The 27,538-nt window shown below is 38.5% G+C and overlaps 1 pseudogene; it reads left to right on the top strand.

The window, feature by feature from the left end:
• The first annotated feature begins 23 nt into the window (after positions 1-23).
• On the top strand, positions 24-26,768 carry LOC149154976 (alpha-dioxygenase PIOX-like; annotated as a pseudogene).
• The last annotated feature ends 770 nt before the right edge of the window (positions 26,769-27,538 follow it).

Genomic DNA, 27,538 nt, shown 5'->3' with positions numbered 1-27,538 from the left:
ACAGTGTAAAAATATTGAACGATATGACTTACCGTGACTTGAGACTTGAGGTGTTTCAATCTTGCAAGTTACTCCTTCATGTCCATGTCATCCATCTGCCAAATTTTCTCCTCCAAAAGAATAGTTCCCGATGTAGTTCCTGACATACACTATCTTACATTTTTGGCAGATACACTATGTTACATCCCTCGAGCGAAGCTTCATCTAATGTGTCGCTCCATCTAATGTGTGGTTATCTCCATGGAAGAGGCCAATTGAAACATCTGCATGGAGGAGGGCAATTGAAACGGTAAGTGATGGCTATATGAAATTGAAACTGTTAGTGATTGCCACGCTAAATCAATGTCTTACATCCCTCTGGCCATGTTTCATATAGGAGAATTGAAACTGTTGGTGTTCCTAACGTAATTGAAATGGATGGTGATGGAGATTCATATGTTTCACAACCATTTTTAATCTTTCCACTTCATCTTAATCATAATAGGTGGCGATTAACAAATGGTATGGTAAATTTTTAATGAAGCTTTGTAAATTTTTAATTTAAACATGGTTTAATCACATGATTAGATATTCAAGAAAGTTACTGTTGCGAATTTCATTCATTGATTTAATGATGACTACGAAAATATATTGGCATCTTTCAATTTAGGCCATCCGATAAAAAAGATTAATTAAGAAAATGATTAAAGTGCCCAACTCTAATAGGAGGGATGCCTATCGGCGTAAATATATGTATATGTATATGTATATATATATATATATATATATATATATATATATATATATATATATAGATATATATATCTATATATATATCTATATATATATCTATATCTATATCTATATCTATATCTATATATATATATATATATATATATATATATATATCTATATATATATCTATATCTATATCTATATCTATATATATATATATATATATATATATATATATATATATATATATATATATATATATATACACGGACACCCTGGTCATTGGGTGGCCACTACGTCCACGAAAATATTTGAGCTGATCAACCCCGAAGGGAATCAAGCCCGTCAGCCAATAACTAGGCCTAACCCCAAGGGATTCAGGGAGAATTGACCCTGTGACCTCCTGATCGATAAGGCACTGATTTGACCAGTTGAGATAACCCTTGGGGCTATAGTTTATATATATATGAGAAGTATAAGAATTGTACATCTTTTTATGATATTTTTACTTTTAATCATTTTAATTCTCTTTAAAGTTTATATAAATTTATTTTACTTAACATGGATAGGGATATGAATCATGTTGTATTGATAAATCAACAATTAATATTTTTTGTATTTTTTTACAAATAAATGATAATTCAATTAATTAGACAACACATAACATATGCATGTACTAGGTGTTATGAGTAACATATATAACATGAAGTCACATAAACATAAGAACAACACATAAATCATCATCGTCACATGAAGACACTTGATATTAAGTGAAAACCTTTTTGGGAGACAAATCATCGTCCTTTATTTGCTTCTTCTTATTTTCTTAAGAAATATTCTTATTACATAATGTACTAGCCACCACCAGTGTGCAACCTCTGATTTGTGATTCACATGAGCAACCACTCACTCCATGCCACTACCTGACGAAAAACACCACTTCCTCAACTATGCAGGGCACTACTTGCTGCAGGCTCCTACCTCCAATAGTTTCTTTGGGCACCATTAGAGGGGATCCATTTCTCCCAATTTCTCAAGACACAACTCGAAGGAAGCCACTACTCTTTGAATCCAAAAACCATCACTTGCCCATAGAAGGCCCCAACCTTCAAGCTCTTGTGGACCACATTCATAAATTTTCAAACTAGGGCCCACTATCTATGCTCAAACATTGTAGGGAATGTTTAACCCAATTTTTAAACTCAACCCACTTAATCCTCTACTCAACCTAAATACAAAAACCATTGAATCAAGTCTCTTTTTGCAACACACGATCAATCTTTTCTCTCATAAACAAATATGCTTATCAAACCCACTCAACAACAATATCACATATAACTCTATCTTAGCAATACAAAATCTGCTCAATGCACTCAACAATAAGCTTGTTGGGTGTGTGTTATATTCCTTCCATCACTAGCCACACGTGCGAAGCTGGGGGGTGGTAGCCCTCCTGCATGGGTTATGGGGCAGTGCCTTGGGAATTTTGTTTTGGACCCTATATTAGATGGGTAGACCTTCCTATTGTTTTGTGCATTGATTTTAGACATGGTTTTGGGCATGATGGTTTTTTGCTAATGGTATTTTGTAGATCCAGTCAAGGGAACTATGATTATGTTCTAATCCAGGGTTAATGAATTGGGGTATATGGATGCTACGACACGTATATATGTATTGTAACATTGAAAGGAATATAATGAAAAATCAATCTAGTAGTCCCAGTTTTGAGATCTAGGTAAAGATATTTGTGTATTTGTTTTTTGTTTCTCGCCATTGTATATTTTTTGTTTTTTAAGAATTTGTTTGCAGGTAATTTCTATATAGGGTTAAAACCTACATTTGGTATCATATCCAAGTTTCAGCTTCAAGGGGATGTCTTTGCTATTGAGGGGTTTTTTCTCGAGCCTGTGGTAGACCTTGTTTAGTAGGAGATATGCGGGATTGATTCTTGCAATGAGAGAAGATGGAAAACAAATGAAAGATAGAGATTAAGAAATTTAATGGTCAAAGTTTTGAGTTGTGGAAACTCAATATGGAGGATCTGCTGGTGGATAAAAATCAGTGGATCATGGTAGATCTGGGTACTAAACCAACGACAATGTTCGATAAAGACTTGAAGAACTTGTGTCAGAAAGCAAAGAGAATAATATGATTATGCATCTCAGATTGAGTATTGTTGAATGTATCAGGGAAAGCTTCAGCAAAGGCTTTGTGGGAAAAGTTAGGGACTTTGTACCAATCTAAGTCTCTAGTGAATAAATTGTTCATGAGGAAAAATTTGTATAACTTGAGGATGAAGGATGGAGACTTGGTGACAGAGCATCTAAATGCCTTTAATATTGTCGTAAGCCAATTGTTATCTATTGATATTAAAATTTCAGATGAAGATAAGTGCATCAGTTTGTTGTATTCTCTACTAGATTCTTGGGATAGTTTGGTTGTTGTAATAGGTGGAAATACAACTACCTTGTAGTTTCATGAAATAGTCTCATCCTTGTTGTCAGAGGAGATGAGACAGAAAAATATTGAGGGTGAGAATAGTGCTGCCTTGTCTGTACAAGGATGGTCCCAGAAAAGAAACAAAAATAAGTCCTCGAGTGGGAGATCAAAATCTAGAGGGAGATATAAATCTCTAGGAAAACTTGTAAAGGTGTGGTGGAAATGTGGAAAGGAAGGGCACTTGAAAAATGACTGTAGATCTAAAAATCCTAAGAAATGAAAGGGATCTGATGATGCTCCTTTTGCAGAGATGAAAACCATCTCAGATGAAGGTGGGGATGTGTACTTGGATTCTTATTCAAGCACACATGTAGATCATGAGGCATGGTTGACTGACTTGGATGCATGCTTTTGCTTCATTCCCCATAAGGAGTGGTTCTGCGAAATTGAGAAATATGATGTTGGTGAGGTCTTCTTAGGGGATGACAGGAAGGCATGAATCATTAGATGCTGAAAAGTGAAGCTAAAGTTGTAAGGTGGAAGGATTATAACACTTATGGGTGTTCTACATTTTCTTTCATTGGGCAGGTATATGATTTCTATACGTAAGATGGATGATGCAGGTGTAAAAATATTGTTCGGGAAAGATACCTACAAGATGGTTCAGGGAGCACTGGTATTGATGCGGGGAGTTCATATTGGAACTCTTTAAAAGATTTTGGGTAGCACTGTTATTGATGGTTGCAACAATTCCATGGATCTTGAAAGTGGAGTAGAAAATCTAGTGGTCTTTACAGAAAAGACCATCCTATGACATCAATGGCTTGGAGATATTGGAGAGAAGGGCCTTCAAATATTTCATGGTAATGGTATGGTAGAAGGTATGTCTAATTTCTCTTTGGATTTCGATTTATGTGAACATTTTGTATATGGGAAAAGAATTAGGTGAGTTTCCCCTCTGCTACTAAGAGGGTGAAAGGGATATTAGAGCTTGTGCACAGTGATTTGTTTGGACCTGTGTTGGTTCCATCATTGGGTAAGTGTGTGTACTATGTATCATTTATATATGACTTCTAAAGGAATACATGGATATATTTCCTCAGGAAGAAATCTGAAGTCTTTGACAAGTTTAAATAATTTAAGGCTCTGATGGAAAACCAGAAATAGAAGAAGATAAAGGTGTTGAGGATAGATAATGGTGGAGAGTTCCGCAAGAAGGAATTTGAAGATTTTTGTAAGAAGTGAGGTATATCATAGTAGAAGACTACTCCATATACATCTCAGCAAAATGGAGTTGCAGAAAGAATGAGCATGACATTGATGGAAAAGTTAAGAAGCATGCTCAGTGGTGTTGGGTTAGGACAAGAATTCTTGGCAAAGGTGATGGAGACTACATGCTACCTGGTCAACATATCACCTTCATCAATGTTGGAGGATAAAAGTTCACATGAGGTATGGACAGGTAAGAAACCCTTTTTTTCACATTTGAGTGTATTTGGTTGTGATGCATATGTAGTACATGTTCCAAGCGAGAAAAGAACCAAGTTGGATAGTAAATATGAAAGGTGCATCTTTATTGGGTATAAGGATGGTTTAAAAGGTTATAATATTTGGAACCCAGAAATAAGGAAGGTTGTGTAAAACCGAGATGTTGTGTTTAGAGAGGTGAAAATTGTTATTAAACATGATGTCCTACCAAAGGAACCTGAGAAGATAGAGTTTGAGCTAAAGGAGGAAGAATTAGACTCTACAACAGAAGAGGAATCAAAAGATGAAGAGCCACAAACTCCAGCTGTGAGAAGATCAGTTTGAGAAAGAAGGAAACTAGAAAGTGTTACACATCATTTTGTCATTGTCCCTGTATTCCCTGTCTACGATCCTGGAGGACCTCTACAGTGTACCTAACATGCTTTCCCATCGTGAAGAAAACCCCAGTATGTCCGTCTTCATGAGCAGGATAATTCCCCTTTGCACCACTTCCCAAGAACCATTCTTCTATCCCAGTTTACAAGATTGGTGCTACTAACTAGTTTTCTGCTCTCACCGATTTATAGAGGTTAAAACTAGCCCTCGCATTGATCAGAGTGACTGAACCCCTTTCCAGTCGCATCAAACCTCTTTTGGAAGGTTTTTTTAAATAAGGAGACGAAGCTTCCATGTCTAGAAGCCTAGTAATAGAAGTCTGGTAGATGGTTGGGCCAGATAGAACCGCAAAAATCAGTTTGGGCTCCTTTCCCCTATTAGGATGGAACAAACTTAAGAGATAAGGCCTTCTCCCATGATGAGATGAACCATCTCCCACCCATCCAAGCCATATAAACCTTTGTTTTTCCCAAGCAAAAGTTAGTTGGATTTTTGGAGCAAGTTTGAATAACCAACAAGTCATCTAGCTTGTAGCTTTCTAGTGTATGTTTGAGGGAGAATATTGTTATTTTGGTTTTGTTTGAGACTAGAGGGAAATAGGCCTTAAAAATTCCATTTTTGGGGTTATCCATGAAGTTCTAGCAGAAGTGTGGGAACCTGAATATGTCGGACGAGACCAACAATGCCACGACACCGGTTGTAATCTCTTTCTGATTTATATAAATGCAACTATTAATTTATTTCCTACATCAAGTGTCAATTTACATATTTATGGCTTAATGTTCCTTGACCTATTAAGTAGGATGAATACAATATTGTATGCTATCACGTTTGTTGTTGTTGTTGTTTTCTTATTTCAGGTATTCGAACGAAGGAAACGGAAGATAGTTGGAGTGAGGAAGCAGGATCATCACCAACTGGAATAATGTTCTAAGAGGCAATTCCTCTTAATTGATTCTAGCTTAAGGATATTTTCCATAGATTGTTTGTTTGTGGCTAGACCCGCTCTCTCGAGCTAGAGGAATTGTTTGTGTCCGCACTGAGAATTTACTTGCACCACAAATTGGCGACCATACTGAGGAGAAAATCCTTCTATTTAACGAATTGTCATTTTATGGTTTTGTGTGAAATTTTCTAGTATCACCATTTCCCTTTAGTGTTCTATGATTTTCCTGGTTTACTTCTCTAAGCCTGAAATTTACAGTGGCAAGTCTGGTCTTAGCCTTTGAAAATTTTTATTTTTTTCCTCGAATCCTCGGTCAATGCATTTATTTTTTTGACAGTGGTGCCGATCAGCGTGGGTTTCTCAAAAATAGTCGCATTGACCACCTTTTTGCACGTGTTGTTAGTTAGTCCATCATGTCGATTCCTGTAGGTGAACATCACTGTTTACCCTAAATCATACCCAGTGTGTCTTTCCCTTCTGATTTCTGTCTCTCAGCTTGTTTTGACTATGTTCTCCCTGGCTGAAAATCTCTTTTAGCTTAGTTTGTATGATTGGTTGATTTTCATTTTCTTTGCTTTGTTTCTTGAGTTATTGGATGGTGTATAACTCTAGGGTATCTATGTCATCACCCATTCACTTGTTTTCCTGCTCAGAAAGTCAAGTTGATAGTCACATTTTCTCCTTGCATTTCGTTTGATTAGTCCTTTTGTTGCTTTGATTTCCATTTAACAAGTTTGAAAAGTTTCATTTAGTGTTTGAGCATCTCTTTTTGGGCATAGATCACATTGCCCATCTTGTTTTTGGTTCAGTCTTTGCTTCATTAGTTTTGAAAGGAATTCTATTTTGTGCTTTGTGTTGCTTGTGATTGATTGTATTGAGAATATTTATTTGAAGTGTTTGTGAAAGATTCATTCTGTCATTTCACTGAAGAATACATAATTATAGTTTGTTGAATCAATATGTTACGTTAGTTAGCATCATTGAAGGCTAGAGTTGCATCATCACTTGCATTGGAAAAGAAATGAATTCTCTTTACTAGTGAAAGGGCTACTTGAAGTGCATTTGATAGGAAAGTTAGGAATTGGAAAGAGTTTTTTTTTTTTTTTTTCCATCATTTTTTTTTCAAAAGGTGAAATAGTGAAAAATCCATTGTTCTTTCAATTTCTTTTTTTGTTGCATTTGAGTGTGTTTTCTACTCTCATTAGTGTAGACAATTCATCAAAATTGAAAGGGTCTTGTCTCATTTAGCTACATATAGGTGTTTTTGAGTCACATCGATAAGGCTGAAAATCGAGACATAATTTCAAAATAAACTCTAAAATGTACTCTTTTAACTTAATGTGCATTTGAAATCTAACGATCACATCTTAGAAGGTCTAGGCTAGAGACATGTTCTGGCGTATTAAAACCTAGCAGTTGTCGTTTGCTTTGGCACTAGACAACGCTAGTAAGGACTTGTGCTCCCTATACCGTTGAGTATATAAAGGGAGACCCCATTAGGTTGCAATGATTTATCCATAAGAAGCTGAGTCTACTGCCTTGTAAATGTGATACATCGAACATAGCATTCAGGGATATTGCCTGCCTGTACTTCTCGGTTCTCCTGGAGGTATTCTACAGTTCACAGTTACCTGGTAATTTTTTTTACGTAGATCATCCTGAGTAGTCAATTTGATATTTTTGATGCCCTAAATATAAAAGATCACCTAAGTGCTTGTCCTTTCGAGCTCATTTCAAATCGAAAGTGATAGAGTCACCTTTGCTTCTTTCTCAACTCTTAAAACATGAAATAGCACTAGTTTGTTTTTGCGTCTTAAAAAATTGTTGCCCATGATCTTATAACATCCTTGTTAGTATTTTTTAGACCACATTGTGAGTATACATTTAAATACATTTTAAATCCCTTGAAATCAATCTCTCTTTTGGTTATTTGATACAAAATCATTGTGGTTGAACCAACTGGTTCGCCTAGTTCCTCTTCCTCTCCTCTGTCTAAATGATTGTCTGAGGAGCCTTTTCCTGAATTGCCACAGTCGCTTGAGGACCAAGGTGTTGAGTTTGGAATTGTTCTGAGTATTCGACCTCTGTCATCTCGTCCTCCCCCTTCAAATATTGGGTCACTTTATGACATTGGCCCGGAATCTTTGGATAACCCTATCCAGACTACCGAGAGTCCGCCAACTTCTGAAGATCAGCTTGGATTGATTGTTTATCCTTCTAATCCTTTGTTTGATCCTGTTGTGATATCACCACAGTGTCCATATAGTTTGGACGATCAGCAGTGTATTCCTTTGGAATTATCCCCTCGAACATCTTCGGTAGTTCGTCATCGTCTGTTTTCACCCATGGAATCAGAAGGTGACATCCTAGTCTCCTCTCTGGGTCACTCGGAGTTTTCCATTCCACACACAGTCAAGGAGTAGGAATATCCCTTCCTTCCTGAAGGTTTCCCTTACATGGGAAGCATTCTGACTAGTGTTCATCCTGAGTTACCACATAATTATGTCACTTTAGCTCAGTTGGTTTCAGGCATGCCTACTACCTCATCATTATATCACAACCCTATTTTGGCATCTGGTGCTATGCCTACCACAGGTCTATTCATTCAGAACCCGACCTCCCAACAGACGGTGATTTATGTAGTTACTTCAGTACCGGTGCAACCCACCATTCCCAATCCTGTTGTTTCGTCAATCCATGTAACCCATCCAGTTCAACCGATGATCTCGAGTCATGTCATTGTTAGTTCTTCGATCCCTCCAGTAAGTGGATAGGCTATTCCATTGCCTGGGGGTTAGAGTCCGAATGTTTCTATGATGTCTGGCACAACCAATGTGAGTGGCTCACAACCTCACCTGGTTGGGATGAACCAACCCTCTTTGGGTGCCATTTCAAATCCTATTGGACCTACTGGATCAAGTAATTTCTAGTACCAACAGCCCAATGTTGGTCCATCTGGGTCAAGTCATGTCGAGTACCAATAGCCCAATGTTGGTTTGTCTCGATCAAGTCACATCCAGTACTAGCAGCCCAATATGGCTCAAGGTCAGTACCAAATTCCTTATGTTCAATATGGTTCACAAGCGATTGCTAATCCATCATACATCCCTCATCCTAGACCTTATGTCTAGCTTGGTCCATCCTCTACGCCTAGTGGGTATGGCCAGATACAGTTCGGGAACTTTCAAGTTATCATTCCGAGAACTGTTCAAGTACCTTTGCACCAGCAAGGACAACTCTTGCGGCAGTAAGGGCAACCTTTGTTGCAGCAAGGGCCATCCATGTAGCAACAAGGCTAGATCATGCCGCAGTAAGTACAATTGCAACAACCGTAGGTGCAACCCTCACAACAATTGCAGCAAACCATGCAGCCGCAAATGCAGTATGCACCAAAATCCTCCCAGCCTATGGCTTTGCAAGGTCAACCTTTGCAGCTACAGGGACAGCCTTTACAACCGCAAGTTTAACCCTTGCAGCCACAAGGTCAACCTGGGCAGCAGAAACCCTTATACTCATATCAACAGGGTCAACCCTTGCAAGGGCAAGGTCAAGGTCAAGTCCTGTAGTAGCAGGCGCAAAATCCTTATGTCCAAGGGCAACAAGTTCAACCTCCTTTTGTCCAAGGACAGCAAGTCCAAAATCCTTATGTCCAAGGAAAACAAGTGCATAATCCTTATTTCTAAGGGCAACAGGTCCAAAACCTGTTCATCTAGGGGCAACAGGTCCAAAACCCTTATGCTTAGATACATCATGTGCAAAATCCATATGTCCAAGGTTAGCAGGCTCAACAGCCTTTTAGCTAGTATGTTGCTTATCAGCAGTCTCTGGCCAGACAGTTTCAAGGCTTTCAAGGTCAAAATCCTCCCTATGGGTAAGGTAACCTAGATTGGGGACAAAATCAAATGCCTTGTGGACAAAATACTTACCAACAAGGATGGGCCCCACTAGTTGGGCCCCCAATGCCTTTCAATACTCAATTTCCATTTTTGTCTACACTGGAATTACCAGATGTGTTTAGACTCACCAATGAGCTGATTATCCATTCGCCATACTGGCCTCTAGTTCCCTCCAAGATTCCAAGCGATTGTCCAAAGTTTGAAGGAAAAGCGAAAGAGGATCCTCAAGCCCACGTGATGACATATCACCTCTGGTGCTCCTTGAATTCCTACGTTGATGATTCTATTCGTCTTTGCCTTTTCCAAAGAAATCTTACAGGAGCTGCAACCAAATGGTATATCGAGCTACCTCAGAATACCTATCATGACTTTAACGCTCTTTCCATGACCTTTCTCACACATTTCTAGCTGTCGGTTCGCTATGAAACTAACACCCATCTGTTAACGTCACTCAAGCAAGACACAGTGACTCACATCTTCGATCACATCCATGAATGGAAATGCAGGTGCCGTCTAATTAAGTTTGTAATTGCTGATCAGTTGTTGATCAAGTGGTTCACCAAGTCATTTGTCAACAAATTTGCTGAGGACATTGCTATGGGTGGATGCGTCATTGAGGAACAATCCATCGCGCATGCCTGGTATCTATACCTTGTCTTTTCACAGTCTGGCATGTTATATGATGTGCTACCCGATGTGCCCAGACCATTGTTTGATCTAATGACATCTAACTCTCTGACTACCCCTCCTGTTGATGGAGTAATTGGTTCAGTGACTCAGACCCCTGCAAAATCTTCTTCCAAATAGAAGTCGGTCTCCACCATTGTTCCCAATGATTCCTCTCGCAATGCATCTGGCCTTGGTAAAACCTCAAAGGTTCACGTTGTCCAGTCTATTGTAATAGATTAATCCTCTAAAGGTAAGAAGAAAGGAAATGGCAAGCGTAAAGCCAGATGCCCCAAAACAGGGTCCTCCTAAATCATCTGTTGGTGATGTTTCCCAACGGAAACCCAAGTATCGATGCCTCATCTATGAGGAGGATCATTATACTAAGGATTGCCTAAGATGGTCTGAAGTTAGTTGTTTTCTCAAAGGAACCCTAATTGTCCTGAAAGAGCCCTTTCCATCCCAACAGACTCAAATGGTAGACCAGCCTCAGTCATCCGCTTCCTTGGGTTCAGAAGTGTTCATGATGAGTACCCCGATCAACCTAGCTACCAGGTCAAAATATTATCAAACTCCTACCCCATCGGTGGGGAAAGGGAAAGAAGGTACCCCTTCTTCTTCTGCTCTGTCTAGTGCTGGTCCTCTCCATATAGGGCGACCTAATCCTGATTCCGCCATTTAACCACCTTCTTGAGGTATGCTTCGAAAGTCCTCATACAATCCCAATGCACGAGCGCTCAACATTATAACATTGTTCTAGATTTGGTTCAAGCGCCATCAACTATGTTTTCTCTTGAGGTCCTTCAAAGTTGTCCTTCTCAACAGAAATCATTACTGTCGACTATTGGGGGTATTGATCTAGCTGCCTCTAATATCATTTGTTTTGACCTAGAAAACCACATTCAACATTTACCTCATCAAATTGTCTTTCTCATTCAGGTAATCATAAATGAGAAAACAATTCATAGGACCATCATCGATGAAGGTGCTTCTACCTGCATCATGTTTGTCGCTTGTTGGAAGGCAATTGGTTATCCTACTCAGAACTAGTCCCCTAACACTTTGGAAGCTTTTGACGGTTGCAATTCGTGACCATTCGGTGTCCTTCTCAACCTTTCAATTACATTGGAGGGCAATATGGTACATCCCGAAGTAGAGATCGTTGACGGTAATCTCAACTACAATCTTCTACTTGGATGGAGCTAGACCCATGAAAAGCATGTTGTAGCCTCCTCCCTTTTTCACGTGATTCATTGACCCCATTAAGGGAAGATAGTCACAGTCAACCAACTGTACTTCTTTGCCTCTCCCTCCTCGAATGGCAATGTTCCATATGTCAAGCACACTGGTGCCCATTATAAGAGTGTGCATGTAGGAATTTTCAAAGACCCTACCTTGATGGGCGTATTTCCACTCGCATCTCCTCATGTTGCCCCTGTCAACATGATTTCGGTTAAGTCTGATCCTTGGGTCATTCCTTTGCCGGATCTTGTTGATACATGGGGTGAGGTTATGCAGTTAATTGCCGCCAAAATTGATTATGTGAAAAAAAATTTGACTTCACCTTCGGTATCCTCTGATCATCTTGTTTCGAGTTCATCTCTCGACATGTCTTCTCATTCCCCATGGCTTAGTTCTGGCCCGACGGTCATGTCTATGTGTCTTGAGAGGTACTCTTCTCCGCTGCCTATTGACATGCTAGTTTCTCCTGATTTTGTCAAGATCTTGCAACTGAGGGCACCTTTATCTCTTCATGCATTCAGGTTTTCCCCCCTCCCCGAGTTTTTACCAATTGCCCATTATTGCAATGGGGTTGTCATCTTCTGACCCGCAACCCTCCCTGGCCCAAGAGGCATGGGGGCACATCCTTATATGAGTTCTACTCCATTATTTGGCTGAGTCGATGCTTACTTGTCATGTTAATGGTAAAACTCCAGTTTTCATCTGTGTTGATTAATTCCCCAAGTCCAAGCATGGACTCTCTCAAAAAGTGCTATGCTTAGGTCATCTTGCATGGTTACTTTTGTACAATAGTGTGTTATTCATTTTTGTACAATGTGGTTTGGTGTGTTATTTTTCAAGTATCTTTCCTGCTTATTATGTTTTGCCTGCTTTGCAGATGTCAGTGTCTCCTCACATCGGTTTCACTGATGGTGCTTCCGTAGTACTCGGAATCTATCATTCGTGGCGTGGGCCATTTATGACCCCCATTATGAGTTGATTGATCTTCAAGGTATTTCTCTAGGTCGAACAACGAATAAAATCCCTAAGTATAGCACAGTTATTGAATTATTGTTAGAAGCTATCACTCTTAGCATCCGGCAATTGTTGTCAACATTGATTCACAGCTTGTTGTCCTTCAACTCAACAAGAAATATTCTGTCTGAAACCCTCAGATATTGAGAATGTATCTACGTATTCATCTACTAGAGATAAATTTTGATTACATTACATATCATCATATTCCTAGACACATGAATACATTAACAGATGCATTAGCTAATTATGTGTTGGATAGACATTTGCGAAACATGTAAAAACTCAAAAAAAAAACATTTGTACCATAGTAAGCAAGGAAGTACAACATATATATACATCTGTGCCGGTAATGTTTGTCATACATCAAAACCCCAAAAAATAATATGTGTGTTCAAAATACATCGGTGGCTCGTAGGCCTTATACATCTATGGCTCGCAGGCCTAAAAAATGTGGAATTCTAGACCTATGCACTAAACAACATGATGCTCATGATAGCATGTAACTGCTCGGACTATGTGAGTCAGCAGTCGGCTGGATCCGATCTGACACCCCCACTGTATGCCTCTGGTACTGGCGTGGGACATCACCCATCCAGGCATACTCTGGGATCCCATGGGTCAAACCCTCGAGCTTTTGCGCAATTGCCTCCTCGTTGTCGCTTCCCTCATGATAAGGAGAGACATCAAACTTCCAAGAGATGTGCCTAGAGATCAAGGACATCCTAGTAGGGCATTCTGGTCCAACATCTGCATTCATAAAATCAAAATGTCATGAACACATATATCTCAAAAACAATAAAAAACATCAAAAAATTAAAAATTGTTTGTTTTTTACCTCCATCATCATAATCCTCCCCCTCTAGGAGAGGCATATTTGGATCTTTGTGGAAGTCGGTACCGTTGTAAGGCCAATCCTCCACTACGATCAACTGTCATCATAGCGACGAGAAAAAGGCAGGCTTATAGGACATCTGTTGGCCCTCGGTAACCCTGGACTTCAACTCACTCCAATGGACCATACGTGGGTCTCGTGGCACAGGCGGTTCCACCTCAGTCAGCTGGTATTAGAACAGTGGAACCCTCTCCAGGAATAAGATCACTAGCATAGAGCCGAAACAAAACTGCTTTAGGTTTCCTGCCTTAGATTTTGATAGTTGGCACTTCATGTTGACTTTCATAGATTTCGGCCAGTTAAAGGTAATGGGCGTCGTGCAGTCGATAACATACTGAAACTTTGACTTGTTGGTCTCATGCAGTGCTTGGGGCCCAACCACTCCTGTTGATAGTCAACAATAACACTCTCAACACAAGATCTCGAATAGTCATAATCTCGATCTTGCCACTTTTTTATTTGAGAGCTTTTGGGCAATGTTCAGCAAGTAGCATGGTCACACTTGTCCCAATCAGCCTTGACCCATATAGATTGACTAGTTCCCCTCTACGAGACAGTCCTGTGATGAAATAAATGTTTGAAGTTTGCAATTCCATCTCTTGAATACCAATGATGAAAATTTCCTAATTCATGTCCCAGAGACTGATTAGGTACCCTAGCAACTCGGGTTGAGCCCGTAGACCTAGTGTAAGAAATAATTTTAGGAGCCCACAGTTCCTCAAAGCATCCAAGCAATTTGGGTCAGCTATTGCTTGAGTGTCAATATCCTCATGCTCGCATTCCTTCCAATCCACCATTTTTCACGATTTTTTCCCTGCAAAAACCATATAATCAAGTCAATAATCATATTTGGCCAGAAAAATTTGGATTCAAATGGTCGAACTGAGAAAAAACATGAAAAATATTTTCTCATAGTGTTAGTGTGGCTGTTTTAAAAATAGTGGCGCCGACGATGCGGTTGGCAGTCTTAGCAACCCCCGATCGGCGTGATTCCGTGCCTGGAAATCTTGCCGACCGAGGGTGAAAATGTTTTGCCAAAACCTCCTCATGAAATCCAAAAAGTGGATAAAAATAGGTGAAATAAGTATGAAAATGGAGCTTAAGGTCTTGCCTCTTACTTGCAACTGGCGGCTTGGTGAATGACCTCCCAGATCTCCCGCAATCTGCTCTGGAAAAATTAGGGCACAAGTGGGTAAAAAGATCTTCACATAAAGGTAAAATGGTAAATGGTAAAAAATAATTACTTTTGCCTCATTTTATTCATTTTTTCATGAAATATTAGGGTTTTTGAGTATTTTTTAACCTATTTAACCTCAGAATTGGATAAGGCATTTACCTTTTTTGTGTAGCGACAGGTGACAGATTTCCGATGATGGTACTGGAGTTGCGTTTCATCTCTTTTCTCAACTCGTAAAACTCAAATGAAAAGGTCACCGAGTATTTTTCCTTTTTTGACTCGTAAAAGAGAATAAAATGGGGGGTCTGCTTTCAAGCTATTTTCTGACTCTTTAAACACGAAAATATTACCGAGCTCTTGTGGTTTTGAACTCATTAAAGGCTACGAAATGTAGTTCACCCAATATACGTTTATCCCTTTTCGGGATGGGATGCACTATTTTCGAAAAAGGTACTCCTTGACTTAAATGGTCAAGCGGTTCTCTCAAGTATCGTTTTTTACCTTTTCGGGCTCAAGAGACACAAATGTATGAAAATGGACCATGTGGAGTTTCATTTTCCATGTCTTTCTCAAACTCTCTAAACATAAAAAATATATTGAGTTACCCCTTTGTCAGACTCATTAAAACATTAAATGACATTGGATTCATCGCCATGATGGACGTGAGATTCTCCTTCCTAGGGCTAATTAAACTTACTAGGTCGGACTCGTATGAAGGATGAACTTATAGGTGCAAGCAAATTCTATCCCCTTCAAGCTTGCGATAAAAAATAATTGGGGTACCTGCCAGAAATGGTGGGGGGAAATTAGAAATATTATCAGTCATGTTAGTAGCTCACTCTTGAACATGACACTTTTTGCTTTGTGTTGGGTTGGGATATCCTCCTTTTCATCAATGACCTTCCTGGGTTGGGCCGTTTCATTTTTTCCTTCCATTTGATCTCTGTTATGTCATCATGACCACCAATCCTATGGATTCAAAAACTACCAAACTCCGGAGTCGTGTCGCCGATATGTTTAAGAGTTATTCCTTCTGCAGTTACACTTACTCTTGATTCTTTGTATCATCTGAAATCATTTGCATCCATTTGTCTTGTGTCGATGATGCGAGATACATCATGGGCCTCCTTTGACATGGTTGCTTCTTGTCGACTTCAACTCATTATCCAGGAAGCTAGCTGAGAGACTCCCTTCTATCACCTTAGAGCTTGCATGCCCTAATGGAAAGTTCTTCGCACTTGACATAAGTTCCATCATTGGCTTTTGCTCGGGTGATTTCATGGGTGTTTGACATTAGTTCCTTTATTCACATTTCGTGAACTGTGTTGCGAGTACCTTGAGAGCCATTGTCATTATTGGTGGTTTATCTAGCACTTGTTAATGGTTCACATCATTGACTGGTAATTAAGTGACTTCCTAGCATGTTCAACTTCAACACATTCATTCACGTGTTAGGATTTGTACTTTGATCAACTTGTTTGGACCGGAAGACCTTGAGCTAAGATTACACAAGTCGAGGTTGTGAGGCGATGTGACATGGTCATGTTGATATACATGGCTCTTTCAGATGGATGGCTGAGACCATACCATGAGTTGTTATATGTGATCCTTCTCATTATTGGATGGTTGCGACCATACCTTTATTTCGTTATGATCCTTTCTATTTGATGGATGCACCCATGGCTTGGATCCATTCACATGATCATTCTATGGATGGTTGCGTCCATACCACGATTAATGTATCATTATTTAGAGTTTTCAGTGATGTATATGTATCTATGCTTGCTTGCAGATTTTCTGATGATGGAATTTGGTTCCTCGCGTCCACTTGTAAAGCATTTCACCCCTCACTCTAGTTCAACCTTCACACTTTAGGGGGCATCTGTTACACAACATTTTTTCACTGTCCCTGTACTCCCTGTCTATAATTCTGGAGGACCTCTACAGTGTACCCAACATGCTTTCCCATCATGAAGAAACTCCTAATATGTCCCTCTTCATGAGCAGAATAATTCCCCTTTGCACCATTTCCCAAGAATCTTTCTTCTATCCTAGTTTACAAGACTAGGGATACTGACTAGTTTTCTCCTCACGCTGATTTACAAAGGTTAAAACTAGCCCTCGCACTGATCAGAGCACATGAGCCCTTTTCCAATCATGTCGGTCCTATTTTGGAAGGTTTTTTAAATAAGGAGTTGAAGCTTCCATGTCTAGAAGCTTCGTAGTGGAAGTCTAGTAGTTGATTGGCCTAGATAGAGCCAAGGAAATCAATTTGGGCTCCTTTACCCTATTAGGATGGAACAACCTTAAGAGATAAGACCTTTTCCCATGATGAGAGGAACCATCTCCTACCCATCCAAGCTATACAAACCTCTGTTTTTCCCAAGCAAAAGCTAGTTGGATTTTTGGAGCAAGTTTGAATAACCAACAAGTCATCTATAAATTATAACTTTCTAGTGTATGTTTGAGGGATAATAGTGTTATTTTGGTTTGGTTTGAGACTAGAGGGAAAGAGGCCTTAAGACTTCCATTGTTGGGGCTATCCATGAAGTGCTAGCAGAAGTGTGGGAACCCAGATATGTCGGAGGAGACCAACAACGTCAAGGCACCGGTTGTAATCTCTTTCTGATTCATATAAATGAAACTATTGATTGATTTCCTACATGAAGTGTCATTTTACATCTTTATGGCTTAATGTTCCTTGACCTATTAAGTAGGCCGAATATAATATTGTATGCTATCAAATTTGTTATTATTGTTGTTTTCTTGTTTCAGGCATTCGAAGGAAGGAAACAGAATATAGCTGAAGTGGGGAAGTAGGATCATCACCAAGCGAAATAAAATTTTAAGAGGTATTCCCTCTTAATTGATTCTAGCTTAAGGATATTTTCCATAGATTGTTTGTTTGTGGCTAGACCTACTCTCTCGGGCTAGAGGAATTGTTTGTGTCCGCACTGAGAATTTACTTGCACCATAGAAAGGTATAGTCCATCTACTTTCTGTTTAAATTTTTCTTTATCTATTACTGATGATGATCCCAAAATTGTCAGGGAGGCAGTATATTTAAAGGATGGTAAGCTCTGGAAAGAGGCCATGGTTGATGAAATGGCACCTTAAAACAAAAATGAGGCTTGGGATTTGGTGTAGTTGTCGGTTGGAAGGAAACTATTTGGAACCAAATGGGGGTTTAAGAAGAAGATGAATGCAAAAGGCAAGGTGGAGAAATATAAAGCTCGGTTTGTAGCAAAAGGTTATTCCGAGGTGTCGGGAATTGATTTTGGTGATATTTTTTCTCTTGTTGCTAAGGTAGCTTCTATCGGATTACTTTTATTTGTTCTAGCTGCTTTTGATTTTGAGGTAGAACAGATGGATGTGAAGACAACATTTCTTCACAGGGATCTGGAAGAAGAGATATACATGAAGTAACTTGAAGACTTTGCAGTGAAGGGAAAGAAATAACTAGTATGCAGGTTAAAAAAGTATTTGTATGGAATAAAACAATCACTAAGGATGTGGTATCAGAAATTTAAAACATTTATATGGGGACTTGGCTTCACCAGAAGCAAAGCAGATCACTATGTGTATTTTACCAGGTGATGATTACAATAAATCCAAATGGTTGCAATAATCAACACCTCCAGAAAATTGTGTTGTTGCTACAAAATTGCACTACTTCTTGACTTCGCCTCCTAATTTTCCCACTCTAGATTGCCCAAAAAACTATAGGAATTTGGGATTGTGATCCTTGCCAAATCCTATAAAAACCCAGAAAGAGTTTCCCTTGGTTCCCACCTTCAAAAATTGACACTTCATAGCTTAGCCCTCCTCCAAATACAAATTTTGTTGTTGTGACTAATCCTGTCAATCTCTGCACTCCCAACTCTAGCAATCCTCCTCAAATGGCCCTCCAAATGATCTCCCATCTCCCCAGCTCCAAAATCCCTGGGATAATGTTGCCCCAACAAATCTCACTCCAATCACTATGTAGTGGTGGCTCCTGAGTTGTGTGTTATGCTCCAGAAATGTGTATGACTTGCAACTAATCCTTCTTTCAGTCTTGGTGGTGAAGGAAATACATCCTTAGGTGGCACTACAAGTCAACTGAAAAAAGGGTGAGCTTCTCACCCTGGGAAGCTCTTGTGCTAAACAACACAATGTTGGCTCAGCTAAACAGTTAAGGTAATTTCGATTTTCAAATAGACAAAAGACCCCTCTTGCTCCCTCATTCCTTCCTTTTATAAGTGATGTCCATGCATTCCTTGTGGGTCCCTCCACAATTTCGATTTTGCCTTAAGGAATTTGAATTCCCTTCCTCCCAAGTTTGTATTTCGAGTGGGCCCCATATTCCACTAGCATGCAAATAAAGCATTCCTCCTATTTTCTCCACCAAAATTTGCCTTGAGCTAGTATTAACCAAAATTGTCAAAATTAATTTTCCTAACATTAGGAAAATTTAGGAAGGAACATTACAATATCTATATTTCCACATTGAAAAATTTGGTAACATTTCTCTTGTATCTTGAGTGGGTGAATGAGTTTTACAAGATATTTCATTTCTGTGCTCCACACTTTTGCAATGAAGTAACTCTCAAAAAATAACTTCTTTACTAATTCCTCTTTTCATTTTCATATGTGTCAAAGCAAGGGTCCATGGAATCCTTGTTTATGTAGATTGTCATGAGTAAAGATTTTGTTGTGAGCAAGAATCCAAATGGATATATGGATATGTGGTAGTTAATATCTCCCTTCAACTAATTTCTAGATGAGGTAATGGGGTGATAGGTTTTCGTTAGTTAAATATTTCAAATATTCGATGCTCATAAATAGATTCCCCCTTGGGGGGGGGTGGGTGCATCCTCTTCAATATTTGGCTCATTTATTCAAGGGAGATGCACCCTTTAGTTGAGATAAATGCTAGTTTATCTTATTGCATAACTCGTTAGGAGGATTTAAATACTTGCATCTGGTCCATTTCGAACCTGAAATTAATTAGAGTTGTCCCATTATTTATTTATTTTTATGTGTGGTTCACGAACATTGGAGATCGGTGGTAATTATGTCCACAGAAACTGTCCAGGCATATTTAAGGGAGATGCACACTTTAGTTGAGATAAATTCTAGTTCATCTTATTGCGTAACTCATTAGGAGGATTTAAATACTTGCATCTAATCCATTTCCAACTTGAAATTCATTATAGTTGTCCCATTATTTATATATTTTTATGTGTGGTTCACAGGCACTGGAGATATGTGGTTGTTACATCCACAGAAACTATCTAGTTATATCCACTCGAAGGGATCACTTTCCACCAACTCATTAGCATAGCCTAACCCCAAGAACATTGAGGATAATTGACCACATGGCATTCCATTACTGAGGTGCTTTGATGATGAGAACTCGACCAATTGAGCTAACCCTTGGGGCTATTAGAGTTTTCCCATTCAGAAAGAACAAAGAGAAATTTGATACCTTTATTTAATATCTATACTCTTATATGTTGAAGGAAAATCCCTAAATAAAGGGATGGAAACCCATTATATTGTCTTCCCATACTTTAGCTTGTTTCATGATACCTAGAATCCACGTGAAATGCTTTTGGGTGCAGGTATGAATGCTTTATGGAGATACTAAAGAGGGAATCCAAAGATCATTGGCACTTGATCATCCAAGGTTCTAATATGTTTTTCTCTAAGGTATCTACACTAGAGAACTTCTTCCCACTATTTATATTTTACTTGTCACATATCTCCATAAAGAACTTGGCTCCCTTTGCTTAATTAGATAATATAGGATCTATTATTTCCAAAGAACATCTATTTAATGGACCATGAACATCTTCCCATTATTTATATTTTACTTGTCACATATCTCCATAAAGAGCTTGCCTCCCTTTGCTTGATTAGACAATATAGGATCTATTATTTCCAAATAACATCTATTTAAGGGACCATGAACTATTTTATAGTTGACTAGATGGAATTTATTTTTCTTTTCTTCCTTGCCAAGTGAATATTTTAATCTCTAAATTCGTAAATATTGTGTGAACTGCATTGCCGGTGTGATATTAAAAAACTCTGTATTTGTTTTAGACTTCCAAATTTGTTTCTGGTTGGAAATTGTTGTGCACTTGCAGTATAATATATGAGTGCTAATTGTTTCCATTAAGAATAGTCAAGAATCTAACTCGGCCTAACTCATGCATTGCAAGATTTTTATTAGAAATCTCGTGGAAAGATTTGGGTGACTGGCAATGGCATGGGATCAACTAGCAAAGATGATGATGAGGTGTTTTGTACTTAGTGTTCTAAAACTGGTTGGTGAAACCAGGTAGTATCATTTTGGTGAAACCAAGTAGGTATCATTACAGTCTAGTGATTTGTATTTTTTACATGCAAACTCTGTAACATAATTGCACTAAATGAGAATGTGGTTTAATAAAATATGTCATAAATGGTTTATGCATTTATATCATCTTCTAATACTAGCTACATTATCTCATTAAATTGAGATGTACTAAATCAGAAAGAAATTATAGTGTAACTGCATAAATATATGTATTTATCTATAAGCTGGTAGTCAATAGCAGGGTTGTTATGTAGTGTCTCTTCTGTAATACTTCATGTTCTGTTACTTTGTTAAGACTTTGATCTAATTGGTTGAGTAGGAATTTATAGCTCAAGAAACAGTGTGTGAAATTATACGTTAATTATAATACCAGATCAGGAAAAATGGCCTGAGATGGATCTCTCTCCGAGTACCCATATGAATGAAGTTTAATTATATAAAAGGTATGTATTATATTTTTATGAAATTGTTAATAAATTTGATAATTATATAAGTAAATTAATTAATTAATTTATATAAATATAATTTTTAAAATTTTTTACATTCAATATAAAATTCAATTATTCTTTCTCTATTTTTTACTCCAATGTGTCTCTTTTGTTGAGTTGTAAAATCAAATTAGAGATAAGGTTCAACCTATATTTGTTTCCCAGATCAAACTAGAATGAATAATTTATGGTTTAAGCTTTATGATAAAAATGAAGGCTTGTAAGGGATTGCAAATGGTTATTTTGGGGAAATGTTGGTATGTAAAATTATGAAAAGCTTGATTATTATTTTTAAGTTCTATATTTATAATTAAACAGGGAAAGGTTTTTTTATTACAAATTTTGTGTGTTAAAAATGAATATTGTCATCATTATCATTAAGTTGAATGTAACTAAATGTATTGAGTTATTTGTATTTTAGAAATAAAAATTTATGAGTATGTGTGTTATTAAGAGGATTTTTGATATTATTTAGCTGATTTCTAATTCTAAAATTTTGTTATGAACATGCATCAATGTTCTATTTTTGACAAGATGATCTTCCCAAACTTAGATGTATCTTTGCACCTTTTGGAGCAATTGTTAGTATGTACCAGGATGATTAAAGAGGAAAACCTTATTCTGGGACAACAGGCAAACTAAACTACAATATTGCGTTTTCTGTTTTTGGATTTATTGGGGACCGACAGTAGATTATTTGTTTATTTACATCAAACAACCAATTAAACTAAACTACCTTCTTAAATGTTTGTAAGCATGTTTCTCTAGTAACTTATGTTGTTGATTAGAAATATGAGTAACGTAATTTTGAGGTGAAGTAGTTATTGAATGTGGCAGGGGCGTGGGCGTCGTCGTTTACGCTAATAAACAGTTGCGAGTACACGGTATGGCCGGGATTCCAGGCTGGCGCGGGCAGAGTATGACAGTTGAAGCTCCTAGTGGATGGTCGGGCCGCGTGTGGAGAGGCACGTTGTGCACATTCGATGAGGACGGAAGATGGAAATGCGTCACCGGCGACTGCGGGGGGTCGCTCCTGTGCAATGCCAACAACGCGGATCCCCCTGCGACGCTGGCGGAATTCACATTGGGCGAAGGAGGTGACGATATGAGGCTGACGATCACATTTGTAAGTTTATGCCGGGGGGTTCGCTCCTGTGCAATGGCAACGACGCGGAGCCGCCTGCGTCGCTGGCGGAATTCACATTGGGCGAAGGAGCTGACGATCACATTTGTAAGTTTATGCATGTGGGAGGTGGCTTTGTATCTTAAATATAAGAATAATGCATAATGCAGGTAATAAATCGATTATAAAATGATATTCAATATATAATTGGCTTATTGTATGTTACATAACATTACTAGTTTAATACAACTTACCGTTTAAGAAAAAGAGTTGAACCATGATTACTCTGAGCTTTATTTTCATTTATGAACATGGCAGGGATAGTACTGTGTATAACTACGTGGTTAATGGCAGAAAAAATATTTTAAAATATTTTGGAGACTGTCTGTGAAATAAAGATCCTGCACACTACATAAAATTTATAATGTGGATATATGTGGTTAGCAGAGAAAATAAAGTCACTCCATGCTACCTAACAGAAAAAAGTGAATTGTGAACGACTCCGTTCTAGGTTTCGACTACTCTGGTCTCAGCCCTCTATATAAAGGCCTCCAGTGTTCTTTCTTCCAGCGCAGAGAGCATTCCCCTCCTCTTCGATGTTGCGTATTAATTGCAGTGGTATTCTGTTTGAGATCATGGGTTTGCTTGACCGGAACCTCGTCTCCCAATATTCAAGATTGAGTTTCATAGACAGGCTCCTCTTCCTAGTAAGTATCACCATGAAATGAAATGTTGTAAATGTAGAATAGTGAATGAATGAGGGGTTATGAACTTTGATGTTTCTCTTTTTTACGTAATGTGCAGATTATACATTTGGTGGATCGATTCTACGCGTGGCATAGATTGTCTGTCTGCCTAGGACTCCTATATCTGGAGATCAGGCGGTCATTGCACCAGCGTTATAATCTTATCTACGTGGGAACTACGGCAGTGCAGGGAGGAAGATATAACGCAGTGGATAGAACACCTGATGGAAGTTACGATGACCCGTTCTATCCCGAAACAGGATGCCAAGGGGCATTCTTTGGGCGAAACATGCTGCCTTCTCCCCAGCATGATAAGGTCATTAAACCATCCCACCCAACATTGTTTCTTTTTCACATGTCATTAATCTGATAACTAAATTACATGTGCATTTACTAAACAGTTGCTAAAGCCACATCCCATGGTAGTTGCTACCAAGCTGCTCTCTCGGAGGAAAATGGTCGATACAGGCAAACAATTTAACATGCTTGCTGCCACGTGGATCCAGTTCATGATTCATGACTGGGTCGATCACGTTGAAGACACAGTATATGTAAGCGCAACGTTTTCAATCACATTATCACAATTTTCAATGCAAATATCAGAAATTATATAACATTAACTTTACCTTATTCAATATATATTTAGAGCGTATGCTCTCTGTTAAATTTCTTTCAGTATATTTTCTGGTATAATTTGCCTAGAATTTTGTAGTGATTCTATTAGAATCATAAATTTGAAGAGTGCATTTTTTACAATCTTACTGTTCTGAAGCTTTTCAGGGTGCCGGAATTATATATAGTTAAAAAAACATTAGTTTAAACAGATTTGATCACAGTTTTTTCCCATCTGACAAATAGAAAACACCATATATTTTACGAGAAATTATATAACATTAACCTTAATTCATGATTTTTTAGGCAAAGTTAAGCGCCCCACCCAACGTTGCACGGCAATGTCCGCTAAAGGCATTCAAATTCTTGGAAGGCAAAGCAGTGCCTACTGGCAGCTGTGACATCAAAACAGGATCACGAAATAGGAGGACCGCCTGGTGGTAAGAAAACCTGCCTGGACTAAACGCTCTATCTCTCTATAAATCCTCTGAATTGTGAAGGTGTCTCACAATATATATATAAATGTATATACTCTTGTCATGCCATACATAAATAAACAGGGATGGGAGTGTAGTGTATGGAAACAACGCGAGTGAATCAAAAAAGCTAAGAACATTCACAGATGGTAAGTTGAAGTTGGGGGACGATGGCCTTCTTCTTCACGACAGCGACGGAATTGCCCTCTCTGGAGATGATCGTAATTCGTGGGCAGGGGTGTCAGTTATGCAGGCTCTCTTTATCCAAGAACATAATTCCGTTTGCGACATGTTGAAGTTAATTATATTTTATTGCAGAAACTCTCAGTAATCCAATCTAACTTATAGAATACTATGGATGTTACTTGACTATGACCATTGATTATGAAAGTTTTTCATTGAAATTCACATCCGGACCCTCATGCTAGAGAATATTTCAGCACTAAGATCAATCTCATTGCAGACTAATATAATTTGGTCAACTAATTTATAAATGCAGCTTCACTATATTGGTATGAGCGACGAGGATTTGTATCGCCATGCAAGATTAGTGACTTCAGCCGTGATAGCCAAGATCCACACCATTGACTGGACGGTGGAGCTCATCAAAACGGACACCCTCCTTGCTGGAATGAACGCCAATTGGTACATATAATTACATATTGTTTTAAATAGGTTGCAATCTTGAAATTTAAGGCAAAGGGCTAAAATATCAGACCTAAAACATAAAGGAATTCGTATTTTTTATAAAATGTTTAAATACGGGCTTTCTTCTTATTAATGAACGAAGCTTTCACTATGTGCAGGTATGGGTTATTGGGTAAGAAGGTGAAGAAAATCTTTGGTCACACTGGGAGTTCTATTCTGAGCGGCTATATAGGAATGCCCAAGCCTCAGAATCATGGGGTCCCATACTCTCTCACTGAGGAATTTGTGGGTGTCTATCGAATGCACAGTCTGTTGCCAGACAGCATCCTCGTCAGAGACATTCATGGAACTCCAGTGGACAACAAAACCCCTCCAATTCTCAAAGAGTGAGTTGAGTTTACAGCATCACTTAGATTGGAACTCTGTTCACATTCGGGTTATTTTGGAAGTAGTTTGAACTTTGAACTTTAGACTATGATAAAAGCAAATAGTAGTTAAATATCCGGTGTCATCCATTCATGTGACTCACAGGATAGACATGAAGGAACTAATAGGAATTCCAGGAGAAGAAACGTTATGAGATATTGGTAAGGAATGTCACATTGTATCAATGGGGCATCAATCCTGTGGGGCCCTTAATCTGTGGAACTACCCTCTATGGATGAGAGACATTGTCGCTCAGGACCCCGATGGAAATGAGAGACCATTTCCTGTAGACATGCCCGCACTGGAGAGTAAGAAATTTATTACTTTAGTTACTGGTTGCAATTTTTTTTATTTTAATTTCATCCTATTTTAAATTTGTTAAATTAAAATGTGAAGTAGCAGATTTGATAGAGTGTACCTTTTCAGTTTATCGTGATAGGGAGAGGAGCATAGCAAGATACAATGAATTCCGGCGGAATATGCTGATGATTCCCATCTCAAAATGGGAAGACCTCACAGACGATAAGGAGGCCATCCAAATGTTGAAAGAGGTCTATGATAACGACGTTGAACTTCTAGATCTACAGGTCGGCCTCATGGCAGAGAAGAAGATTAAAGGTTTTGCCATCAGCGAGACGGCCTTCTTTATCTTTTTGCTCATGGCATCACGGTGGGTAAATAAATCATTTCTCATTTTATAATATTCCATTCTTCAATGAAAAGCGCAAAATTTATCATTCATTTAGTAAGATGTGTTTTGTGAATATATGTCGATTGCAGTCGATTGGAGGCAGATCGCTTTTTCACCAGTGATTTCAAGAAAGAAGTGTATACGGAGGAGGGGATGGCATGGATAAACAACACAGAGGGCCTCAAAGACGTGCTGAAACGTCACCATCCAGAGATGGTAGAGAAATGGATGAATTCATCGAGTGCATTTTCTGTGTGGAATGCGTCCCCGGAACCCAAGAACAACACGCCCCTCTATCTTCGTCTCTCTCTAGGTGTTACTGTGTGTCTCTGCGTGATATTACTGGGACGTGGTTCCTGAGGGCATGAGACCTCTGCGTGATATTACTGAGACGTGGTTCCTGAGGGCATGAGACCTCTTTATTCCCTGTTTCTTTCTTTCTTTCTTTCTTTCATTGTGTGTGTTTTACCTAAGCGCCAATTACCAGAGGCGATGTGTTAGTGTTGCATTTTTGTTGCAAGTGCTGTGTTTGAATAAAGAAATGCAGTGTACTCCCCTTTCTTGGAGACATTGCAAAAGTTTCGGTGAGTGTAATCGGAGCAATAAACTTATATTGGTTACCAACAAAATACTCTCTCCATCTAACAGCATGTTATGTCCGTTACGTATCATTGGTATTGTTGACGTTACATATTTACATCGCGTCATTGATATTGTCTACGTTACATATTTACATTGTGTTGCAATATGGGCACGGTTTATGTTTTCCATAATTATAGTGCACTTTTTTTTTTGTAAAACTATTTATAATACGGTCGGATGGTGTATGTCGGCTAAGTTCCAACGATTCTTGGACTTACTATCAGTTTTTTATTATTTTTAGGGTGGTTTCCCCAGGTGAGAAAAGTAACTGATATGTGTAATTGCTTGATATAACTAAAAGTTCCACTCAAAGCAAATTTAGCCAGGGGTATTAATAATTTGAAGAGTTTTATGGCTCTTTTTTTAGCTTTAAAATTATTACTTTTACCAGGATTGGACACTTTTATCATGTATCTCGCAACTTCCAACAATACTGTGTGGCAACACATTATGAATTTAAGGTCATTGGAAAACCATATTCATTATAT

Source organism: Pinus tabuliformis, chromosome 9 (assembly GCF_031772625.1).
Source record: "Pinus tabuliformis cultivar Carrire ecotype Pingquan chromosome 9, CPIR1, whole genome shotgun sequence".
NCBI classification, from domain to species: domain Eukaryota; kingdom Viridiplantae; phylum Streptophyta; class Pinopsida; order Pinales; family Pinaceae; genus Pinus; species Pinus tabuliformis.
This window is presented reverse-complemented; position numbering and strand designations above follow the sequence as displayed.